The sequence below is a fragment of the Narcine bancroftii genome, chromosome 3 (assembly GCF_036971445.1).
Source record: "Narcine bancroftii isolate sNarBan1 chromosome 3, sNarBan1.hap1, whole genome shotgun sequence".
NCBI classification, from domain to species: Eukaryota; Metazoa; Chordata; class Chondrichthyes; order Torpediniformes; family Narcinidae; genus Narcine; species Narcine bancroftii.
Window position 1 is genome coordinate 126,794,526 of NC_091471.1, and position 11,949 is coordinate 126,806,474.

General features: G+C 43.6%; 1 long non-coding RNA gene across 1 annotated transcript; it reads right to left on the reverse strand.

Moving 5' to 3' along the window:
- Positions 1-2,473: 2,473 nt before the first annotated feature.
- LOC138757547 (uncharacterized) lies at positions 2,474-11,180 on the reverse strand. The gene is made up of 3 exons (XR_011353669.1): positions 10,867-11,180; positions 5,839-5,928; positions 2,474-4,587 (listed from the first exon to the last, which is right to left on the reverse strand). It is a non-coding gene; the product is annotated as an uncharacterized lncRNA (long non-coding RNA).
- Positions 11,181-11,949: the final 769 nt, after the last annotated feature.

Sequence of the window (11,949 nt, forward strand, 5' to 3'; positions counted from 1 at the left end):
TGTTTAATATTGTTTAATAAACTTTGGGAAACTCAACTCAACTTTAATACAAATTTGTTTGAATGAGTTGTAGACAACTTTTCTGATCGTCCAAGTGACTACAATTGAAAATAGTCGCTACACTCCTCAAGAACCTAATTTACTCCATGTTGCCTATACCTGTTATACACCTCTCTCTTCTTCTGAACCAGATCCCCAATATCCCTTGAAAACTAAAGTTCCCTATGCCTGTCAACTTTGCTTTTAATCCTGCGAGGAACATACAAACTCTGTACTCTTAAACTTTCACCTTTGAAGTTCTTCCACTTGCCTCACACATCCTTGCCAGAAAATGCGTGATCCTAATACACGCATTCCAAATCCTTGCTCATTTCTTCAAAATTGGTCTTTCTCCAATTTAGAATCTCAACCCAAGGCCCAGACCTATCTTTCTCCATAATTAACTTGAAACTATGGCATTATGATCACTGAACCCAAAATATTCCCCTAAACTTTCTTATGTTCCTTGTCCTGTCTCATTCTCTAATGGGAGGTCCAGTATTGCTCTCTCTCTAGTTGGTTTATATTGATTTAGAAAACTTTCTTGAACACATTTGACTGACTCCAAGCCAATCCAGCCCTTTTACTATCACAACCTTATGTTTCCTGTAACTGTCTGCTATCTCTCTACAGATTTGGCAGAGAGACGTTGTTGAACTTTGCCTCAGCCCTGCAAACTTGAGCAGGTGTTCCCTGCTCCTTGTACTCCAATCCTTCCAGGAGGGAAATAGCTTCCTGGACAATTTTCCTAGACACCAGTCCCTTGAGGTACAAGACCACCCCTCCAAAGACAGGCCATGCGCTGGTGACTAAATTGCCTGCCAAAGCACCAGTTACTTTTGTGTTCCCTGGGAAGTGGACCTCATGGGTGCACCCATAGATATTCATGATCAGTATCCACTCCCTAACAATCATGTCCCTAAGCCAATGATATGCCACTGAGGCTGACTGTGTAGGCCACATTATAGAAGGGCAGGGTACCTGATACCACCCATTCCCATAGGGTAACGCCATCAATGATCCCTTCTGGCAGCAGCCTCAAGGTGTGACAATCATCTGTTGTTCTGACAGACCACCCAGGGAGCTCGCTTCCCAGTGAGAGAGGCAGACATTGGGGGGCCCCCTCTTCCCACAGCTATGGCAGTGGCAAGTCTTGGGGTTCGCCTAGCCACAAGTGGTATTGGTCCTCTAGTCTGGTTAGCTCATTTGCAGAGTAGTCCTGGGTCTCCATTATCTCACAGTGACCACATACGTGCCCATCCAAGGACCCCCCATTTTCAGATACCTCTCAGTTTTGAAGGGTCATCGGGGTGCCCACATGGCAGGCCTGGGACTGTGTGGTCACTGGTTGGACGTGAAAAGGCTTAGGTACACAATGGGGAGGATGTGTGTTACAGGACTCAGATTCCTCATGGTCATCACTATCCATCCACAGATACCCACCCCCCCAACCAGGTGTTGATCCCCTCCCCCCACTGGACAATGGTTTAGACTTTGCCTGAGTCAAGCTGCCAGCCAGACCAGTGAGCTGCTTCCAGCTACTGCATTTCAATTAGCTTGGAAGCTGCCTCCATGACTTTCATTTCTAGGTTGGTCACTCGCACTTGGTCAGTATGCACTGCCTCCTGTAGTGCACAACAGCAATGCTGCAGGGATTCAATCTCCATACCTTTCTGTGCATCTTGTTGGCTAATTCTCCTGCAATTTTGTGTTGGTGTCTCAGGAGCGATATAAGCCAAAAGGCCCCTCCATGACTCCCCTCAGTCTTTGGAAATCCCAATTTCTCAAGGAGGGATGCCACATGGCGCCCTATCTTTTCTCTGTGGAGTCCAGCCTATCAATCGGCCGGTATGGCATAGCTTGCTAGCCACACTGCCAAATGGCTGAACACCTGTCGGTCATTAGACCACCTGGGGATTTTATATTCCAACCAAGTGATGCAACCTCCAAATAAGTTTCAGATAGGAAAGTCACGTGGCCATCCACAATGTTCCAGATAAACAAATTAAGCAATTAAGCAAAGTGTAATTAAGATAAAATATTGTAACTTCCCTCATTCTAACCTTTCTTCCTCACAGGTTTACAGTTCCCATTAAGACAAATGTGCTTGGGAATCCTATGCATGGAACTAAAGAACAGATTACTGAGCATGAATGGAGGGAAATTGTAGCAATTTCCTGTTCATCAGTGGACGCTATGGTAAGTAGTAGAATCCAGTGGACAAATGTCCAGCAGAATTTAGTTAGTCAACCAGTAATGTCTCAAACTTGCCAAATGCTACCTTTTCCATACAGAATTGTTGACAAGATCTGGCAAAATCTGGGCCAATTTTACAACTTTATAAATCTCTGGTGAGCCATCAGGTGGGCATTTGCAAACAATTCAATAAAGCACACATCAGGAAAAAATGTAAAGGCCTTTGAAAGTATAAAAAAAGAGTTTATAATTTTATTTCCATGAAGAGGAGAAATAGATGTTAAACTTTTTCTCGAAATGTGTATGGGTAAGAAATGCCCTTATACAAAAAAAAAATTCACTGATAATTGAGTCAATTATAAAACATAGATTTAAAATTATAAGCAGATATTTACCGCAATTGAATATTTCCATAACTTGGAAAAGTTAAGGCGTTCAGGGCTTTTTCCTCCATTGGAGACTTCTCTGTATTTACCATTGGTTGAATTTTGTTTGAAAACCCATGAATCCATTTGGCTTTAATGAGCAAACACCCTGAGCCCCCTTTGTAAGGATCACAAATGTTCTGGTGGAGGAAGCTCTTGTAGTGGGCGAAGTCTCTCAGGATCTGGCTCAATGAGACCCTTCCCCACACAGGATCCAAGGACATTAATGGACCTCACAGTCTTTGAATTGTTCAGTGTTAGGTGCCTCTGATGGTCTTTAGGAATTTCTTTACATTTTGATCATGTCCCTCTTGTGTATGTCCAGCAATACTGATATTATCAAAGTAAGGGAAGACACCTTGCAGTTATTCTTCTCTAATTAATGTCCATGGCTCGCTGGAAGACGGCTACCACATTTGTGACTCCAAATGGATTCCTACAAAATTGATATTGGCTTGAAAAGCTATATACTTCTTACCTGACTCTTTCAATAACACTTGGTGGTCAAAGGTAGAGAACACACCATATTTTGCAAGTTTGTTCACCATTTCGTCAATTCTTGGAAAGGGGTAAGCATCCAATTCCGTATATTGATTGATTGTGAAAAATCCACACATTCACTTCTTGTGTTGGTGGGTAGGATCCTTCACCATGGTGATATTCATGTCTCAATTATGACTTCTGAAGTAATTAGCGAATTTCCTCTGCAATGAAGTCCTGATCATCTTTGTTAAAGCATCTTGATTTAGTAGCAATTGGTTTACAGCTTGATGATAAGTTTTGAAAAAGGGATGGCTCTTCTATTTTTGCTCCTGTCAGTGCACAGATATGATCATCACCATTCACAGTTATCTCAGTCAAGGGTCCTCCATATTCAAATTTCACACTCAGATGCTAACGCTGGAAATCCTGGCCAAGTATTAGTCAGAACATAGGTCCTTCAATACACCAAGATGTGTGGTAGCATATGACTAGCTATTAAGTCCAAAGATTTAGGTCAACAGCAACATATCCTTGGGAACTAGTGTTTAATGTTTTCTGAGCATAATGTCTTTATTGGATGGAATAATGTGTAGTTTTAGTTCCAAAGTGACCTTCTTGCTAATGTAGCTATCAGTGCTGCATGAATCCAACAGAGCACTTAACCTTTTACCATTCACAGTCACAAAAGTTGCGGCTTCAGTGAGTCCATACTAAGTGTACCTGAGAATTGACCACTGTTGCCGATGAGCTTGATGAGGCCTTGGATTTGCACACCCGGGCATAATGTCCCTTATTGGCACATTTATTGCAAGTAGCACCCACATGCTGGACAGTTATCCTGTGAATGGTAAGAGAAACCAGAGAAGAAACATTTCTGTTTTGCATTGTAGGTAGCAGCTACAGCTGGCTTCTTAAGAGCAAACAGAAGGTTATCAGGCAGCCCTGCTAAAAAACCCTTCTCACATACCTGCAATACCTGTGATGGTTCGGGGTTCACTACTGTAGCTATATAGGATGTTGGGGTAGCGTATGCATCATTATTGTGTTGAGTTATGTCTGACGCAGTAGCTTGGTTATAAGCAGTCTGTAAGTCCAGTGTTTTGTTTTCTAAGAGACGCTAGTGTATTGCCAGAAGCCCTAAAAACTATACTTTCTTTGTTGTGTACTGCCACTAACACGACCCCACATGAACGTATCTTTTCTTTCACAAGGAAAGCCACGACGGGCACAGTGCTGCCTAAATGGATGATGACACAAGGACCTGTTTTCCTCCGGAAGCACTGCAGACCCCACAAAGCGGACCCGCTGGTGGATCAAGTGGAGTTGAGGCACGCGAACCAGCAGTACGCCTTCGTCACGTTCCCAGATGGAAGAGAAGACTCAGTGGTCACCAGGGATCTCGCGTCAGCCGGGTGTGTGAACAACACGGAGGAAACACAGATGTCTACAGATCAACAAGGAGCACAGCAGCAGTCACTAGAACAGTCGTCCATTGAGTCACCCCTGAGGACTATACCACCCACCCCGGAAATCAGGACCCTAGGTACGCACTCCCCACAAAATATCACCACCCTAGACTTGATGGCAGGACCTAATCCCATACAAGAGGATCACCAGCCCACACGGCCATATGACCAACCAGTACTTCCCACTCCCACACCTTCTCCAAGAAAGGCCGAAAGGCAGACCGCACTCCCCACCCCTATACGAGGAGGTCCAGAAGGCAACAGAAGCCACGACAAATTTTGGACTTATCAACTTACAAACAAGGGAAGGAGGACGATGGGGGGGGGTTAAGATAACAATTTTTTAAGGGGGGGTTGAATGTGGTGATATGTAATTACACCACTAGGTCACCAGAGGTCATCCTGGTGACCTTGTATATAAAGCAGTCCAGAGCTCCAGTCTAGCCTTCCAGGTTTGTCTTGCAGAGAGACAAGACCTCTTAGTGTACACCAAGCTTTCCTCAACTTAATTGTACAGTTACAGTTACAATTAGAATTTAAAACAAATGCGTGAGGCAGCAGCTAGGAGCTGCTTTGTATGTCAATCTTGCTGTGATGCATTGCAGGTTCCAGGCATGTTTGTTTCCCTGGCATTGGCACTGGCAGAGCAGTTCCAGGTGCATGGGGGATTATGGGTAACAAAGATGGCCATTGATCCCACTGTGATGCTAATAACGTTAAGCTGTGGGTCACAATACCTCATTTGGGGGGCAATGTCCTCGAACAGGTGGGGAGGTCACAATACCTCATGGGGGGGAATTTCCACCAATGTCCCCCCGGTACAAACCTTGCATCTGGCCACCCTGACAGCGCCTCTTTGAGGTCTGCATCCTAGGCGGCTGCCTAGAGAGCCTAATGGTAGCGCCAGCCCTGCTGACAGTCACAGGAAAAAAAAATCCTTCAAAGATCCACTTTTCCACAGTTGGACAAAGAGCATCCATTGGTGCTGTTAGTTTAATTGAAGGGCTGTACATGTTGTTTCCAAAGGGGAGAGTTTAAAAAAATGCTTAAATCTACTATCTAAGTTGACCTGAAAAAGGAATTTATTACTGGAAGTGGTGAATGGATTTTGGAATCCAGAGAAATTAATTGAAATAATTCAATAATTCTTTGATGTTTCAAGTGGTTCGAATATAGAAATAATATAATCCTTATTCTCAATGTAGTGTTAAATAACGATACGTCTTCACCTCATTACCGTACTTTTCACTTGCACAGAAATGTAGCTTGTAATTGTTTCTTTTATAGCTTCATGGATTCCAGCATGGCATTCTGTAATTCTGAAAGAGAATAAGATTAGGATTGGAGGGTAGCTTTTAAACCTTCTCTTGAGAGGTTTTTGTTGATAAGGAAGCTTCTTACAGGATTACCAGACACAGTTTAGCTATGAGCAAATGCTTGGAGCACGTCTTTGACTAAAGTGGCATTGGTCTGTAGGCCCACATCAAAGTATGCTGTAATGATATATATATATATATATATATATATATCTATATCTATAGCAGTTGTGAATAGCATTCTTAGGCTTTTGCTACAATCAATCTGCTGGAGGAACTTAGTGGTTCAGGCAGCATCAATTCCACCAGCAGATTGTGTTTAGCTTCAGATTCCAGTGTCTGCAGTCTCCTGTGTGTCTCTTTCTTAGCCTTTTAATTGAATTGACTTGTTTTGTCACGTACCAATATACTTAAAAAGCTTTGTTTTGTGTGCTATCCAGGCAGCCAAATCATTTGCGATAATAACAAAAGAAAACAAATAAATAAAACAACAAAAAGTAATAACATAAATCAAGTAATGCAGGATATGGAGACGAGTACAATAAAAAAGATGCAACTTCTGCCGATGTGAGTTCCATTTAAGAGTTTTAAGATAAAAGCAGAAAGGACTGTCATGAATCCGAAAGTGCATATCTCCCAACCCATGTATCTCCTGCCTGATGGAAGAAAGGAGAAGAGTTGGATGAGTCCTTTACTATGCAAGCATATTTCCTGAGAGGTAAATTAGGATAGAATTGGACATTTTGGCACCCACATTTTGATGATGAACATTTTGGCACTCGCATTTTGGTGGTGAATATTTTGGCACTCACATTTTGGGGTGGACATTTTGGTGATGGACAATTTGGAGGAAAATAAGACTTTTGTAGCCCTTTGGACATTTTAGTGCCCAGAGTTTGGTGCTGGCCCAGCAATCCCTGGCATTATAGCATTTTAGAAATATTTTGCGATTTATTTTTATACTTATTAAATAATCATTTTATACAAATACAAATAATCTAACCCTATCGGGCAAATATTTTGGGATTTATTATTATACTTAGGTTCATGTTTGTGCTGGCCGAGCTCCCCATGGCGTTCCAGCACTGCCTGAACCCCCGGTATTTCAGGAACCACTGTCTGAATCTTTGACACTTCAAAAACCGTTTCCTGAACATCCTGCATTGCAGAAACTCCCTCCCCCCAGGAAACTGTGTCCCCCAGTAAAAGTGGCCAGTGGAGCTGTCACCGTGCAGCCAGTGGGGCTATCACAGGGCAGCCTGTGGGGCTGCCACAGGGAAGCTGGTGGGGCTGTCAGTATGCAGTTGGCAGGGCTGCCGGTGGCGCAGTCGCAGGGCAGCCAGCCAGGCTGTTAGCATGTGGTCAGTGGAGTTGCCACAGGGCAGCCAGTGAGTGGGGCGATCACAGGGCAGCTTGTGTGGCTGTCACAGGGCTGCCGGTGGGACAGAATCAGCCAGCAAACAGCAAATAGGGCAGCGGACCAAAATGTCCAGCACAAAAATGTCCAATGTCAAAATGTCCACTGCCAAACTGTGGGCGCCAAAATATCCAGCGCCAAATTGTGGGTGCCAAACTGTGAGTGTCAAAATGTCCACGACCCATATCAGGAAGTTTGGACCGAGATGATGTAAAGGAAGTTGTTTTCTGAGCTGCATTTACACATTGGAGGTTTTTGCAGTCTTGGCACAGCAGTAGCTCTACCAGGCTGTGATACATCTGGACTGGATACTTTCTATGGTGCTACTGTAAAAGTTGGTAAGATAGCTCAGGGACGCCCTTTTCTCAGTTTTCTGAGGAAGTAGAGCCTTTCGTGCACATTCTTGGTCGTATCGTGATGGGACCAGAACATATTTTTGGTGATTACGTACTCCTAATAACCTGAATCTTTTCACCACCTCCAATGTTGAAATATACAGGGATACGTGCTCATGTTTATTTCCGAGTAAATGACAAGCTACTTAGTTTTGCTGACATTGAGGGAGAGATTGTTATCCTGACATCAGGCCACCAGATTCTCTACAGATTGAATTAAACCCTCCCAGCTACATTTATGTCTATAAAAAGTTTCAATGGCAGTCCACAAACAGCTCTTGAATAATCTAGTCCTACTTTAAATGCGATGTACCAAATTAGATACCCTGCTATGACTTTGTTGAAAGTTGAGATCTCGTTGAACAGACATGCATTGAACTGTTATTCTTATGGACCCTGCTTTCTCCCTGTTTAATTTGATATGTTTAAAAGTTATCAAGAAAGATATCTCCTCCCATGAAGCCAGGTGAGGGAGTTTCAACTGAAAAATCAAGATACCCAAGGTGGTGATTCAGAAATCTGACATTCAATCAGGTCTAGGAATCAGGAATAAAAGGACAAACAGAAGTTATAGGACCCAAGATCCTAGTGAATTATTTTGCAATTTGATCTCAGTGGATGAGTGTCAAGGAGCATCCTTCTCCACTCCCGAATCATTTTGCTACACTTATTGCTCGGAAAACTAACACACAAAAGGTTCTGTTGACATGGTCCAATTTGTAGATCTCTCACTTTCAAGTCAGGAAATAAAAATTGCAGATTCAACACACTTAAAGTTAAGAAATTTCTCAGACTTAAATGGTTTAGTCTCCGACCTGGATTGGCCTCACCTTCACCCTCATCTCAATGAGTTCTGCACAAACCATGATGCTGAACTCTTCCACTGTTGTCTCCGTTTCTGTACCTACTTCTTCAACTAGGATTCTCCAACCGCCCTACTGAAGACCCTTTCTCCTCCTTAAGCCTTCTTCCTCCTCTTGAACCCCATTCTGGTCTTTGACCCACTCTGGATTATTTTATTTTCCACTGCCACTGAGATATCAGCCTTCTTGACTTCACCATTCCTCTCACTTATTCTAATCTTATTACCTGCTCAGAATACACTGCCCTCCACTTTGATCGCAAACTTACTAAATAACCCACAGACAAGGGTGACAACCTTACCAAGGCTAGACAACAATTCTCGGACATCCCTTCTTACCCCTCAAACAGGTCCCTACCACAAAACATTAAGTCACCATCTCCTGCACCATCTTTGATCTCATCTCTTTCAGTCATCTCCCTCCTACAGCTTTTGAACTCATTGTTTCCCAACTACAATGTCCAGTTCTATCTCCTACCCAAGCTCCACAAACCCAATTGTCCTGGTAAAACCATTGTTTCCACATGTTCCCGCCCCACTGAACAGGTATTATCTTACCTCAACTGCTTTATATCCTCCCCAGTCCATTGCCTTCCTATATACATCTGTGATACCTCACATGCCTTCCATCACTTAAGTAACTTGCAGTTCCCTACACTCGATCTCCTCAATTCCACAATGAACATCCAATCTCTATATACCTCCAATCTCATACTCATAGATCTTAAAGCCCTTCACTTATTTCTCCTTTGGCTCATCCTGCTTTCTTCAAGACAGAGGGATGAGCTTGGGTCCCAGATATGTCTGCTTTTTGTTAGCTCGTGGAGTGACTCATGCTACAAAATTATACACGCAAGACTCCTCCTCTACATCTATGACTGGAGGCAAATCCATGGATACTCGGTGACTCTGGGGGGAACTCTCTTTTGCTTATCTTACTCTAACTATAAGAGGAGCTTCAGGCAATTTCTGCCAATGGTGAATCTGTCTGCCTTACAGCTGCAAAAAGAAAATTTGGTGTAATATGACACTGTTTTTATTACATGACAATAAATTGAATCTTGAATCTTGTCTACACCCATGATGAGCTCATCAACTTTATCGAGTTTGCTGCTAACTTTAACCCCAATCTCAAATTCACTTGAGTATTTAGCTCGATGACACCTCTTCACACCCTGTCCCCTGTAAGAATTCTATTCCTTTCTCTCAATTACTCTGTCTGTCAAATCTGCTCCAGGGTGAGGTCATCCATTACAGAACATCTGAGATATCCTTCTTCTTCAAAAAACAGGTTTTCCCCTCTACTGCCATCAACTCCTCTATTTCCCACGTATCTGCCCTGGCCCCATCTGCTTTGAGTTATAATGAGGACGGGATTCGCCACGTTCTCACCTACTACCCCACTAGTCTCTGCATCCAACATATTATCCTCCCAAATTTCCACCACCTACAACTTGATCCCAACACCAGACACATCTTCCCCTCTCCTTCCCTCTCCACTTTCCACAGGAACCACTCTCTCTGAGCCTCTCTTGCCAACTCATCCCATCCCACTAATTGCTCCACTGGTACCTATCTGTGACTGCAAGAAATGTAACACTTGCGTCCACACCTTCTCCCTCACTATATTTCAGGGTCCAAAAAAGTAATTCCACGTGAATCTGCAGGGTCATCTCCTGTATCCAATATTCCTGTTGTGGCATCCTCTACGTCAGGGGTCTCAAACTCAAATTCACGGAGGGCCAAAATTCAAAACTTGGACTAAGTCGAGGGCCGAACTAAATATTTATTGAAAATTTTCAACAACATCTGCATGTTTTCTCTTCTTTCAACATATGTAATGTTAAACTTTTTCTTATTAAAATAAATGTTTAATAATAGTTTTGGATAAACTCTTTCCAGAAGCATTAACAAATGAGAAATAAAATATTCAATAAATAATATTTCTCTATAGAGGATTTGTCAAATGTTGCTAGTGTGCTGTCGAATAGTAAAATTTGAGGGCTATTGAGAATGTGGGAGAATAACATGATTCCTGAAACAATCATATGGGTGACTGATTGTGGGCATGAACTCTAGCAGGGTTATTTGCCATGCCCTTTTTCCATTGGTACAGATATCCTTTGATTTACACACTTTTCAAGTTTTATGCCTAATGAGCTTGTATCCAGGTGCAGGACCATTTTTAACCAGGAATATATTTATCACTGTGACATGAAACTATTGGAAGATCGTTTTATCCTGAGATTAAAGTTCATAACACTTACTCAGGCCTGTGTGCGGGAGGTCGGGGTTTGCGGGCGATCGGGTTGGACAACGACAGTGCGGGGGCATCGGCTCTCGCTGCAGGGTGGAATCTCAGCGGATCAGCGGCCCCGTCACTGTGAGTCGCGGATCGGCCTGCGGCAGGGAGGAGGAGTGGGCAACGGTCCTGGCAAGGTCAGGCCCAAGGCCTCCGGTTCCGGGCGCTGGGAAGCGGCCTTGGCTTCCCCTGACACCGGCCAGGCCCCAAAACCAGAGTCCACGGTGAGACCCTGCAACGTAAACAGAGGAGGTGGAGGCGATTAGCAGGCTGACGACAATGCATTCTGGGATTTGTTGTATTACTGTGCATGCGCTATACTGGCGCGGCAGCCAGCGGGCCACCTCTAATACATTTTTGAAATGATCTTGCGGGCCAAATATAATTATATCGCGGGCCAAATTTGGCCCATGGGCCAGAGTTTGACATGTGTGCTCTACGTCATTGATTACCTTCACTCTGTACATTGCAATAGTGGGGACCTCCTAGTGGCCAACCATTTTCAGTCCATACACCATTCCCACACCAATATGTCTATCCATGGCCTCATGGTCTGCAAAACCGAGGCTACTGCAAATTGGAGAAACACCTCATATTCTGTCTAACCAAATGAGCTTGTATCCAGGTGCAGGACCATTTTCAGTCCATACACCATTCCCACACCAATATGTCTATCCATGGCCTCATGGTCTGCAAAACCGAGGCTACTGCAAATTGGAGAAACACCTCATATTCTGTCTAACCAAATGACATTGACACTGACTTCTCCAGTTTCTGTTAAACCCCTCCCTTGAGTTTCTCTCTTTTCCTATCCCTGCCTCCTTTCCTCCAACTCCCCAGCGCCTTCCATTCCCTCTCCAGTAAGAGCAACTCCCTCCTCATCATCTCTCAGCTTTCTGCACTTCGATCCTCCCAAATATATCTACCCGAGACCTCTTACCCAATAGCCCGTACGTTTTCCTCTGTCCTTTTCTTCCTCCTCTAATGCCTTCCTGATTTTTGCTCATATCTTGACCAAGGGCTCAGGCCAAAAACATTGGATTGTGGC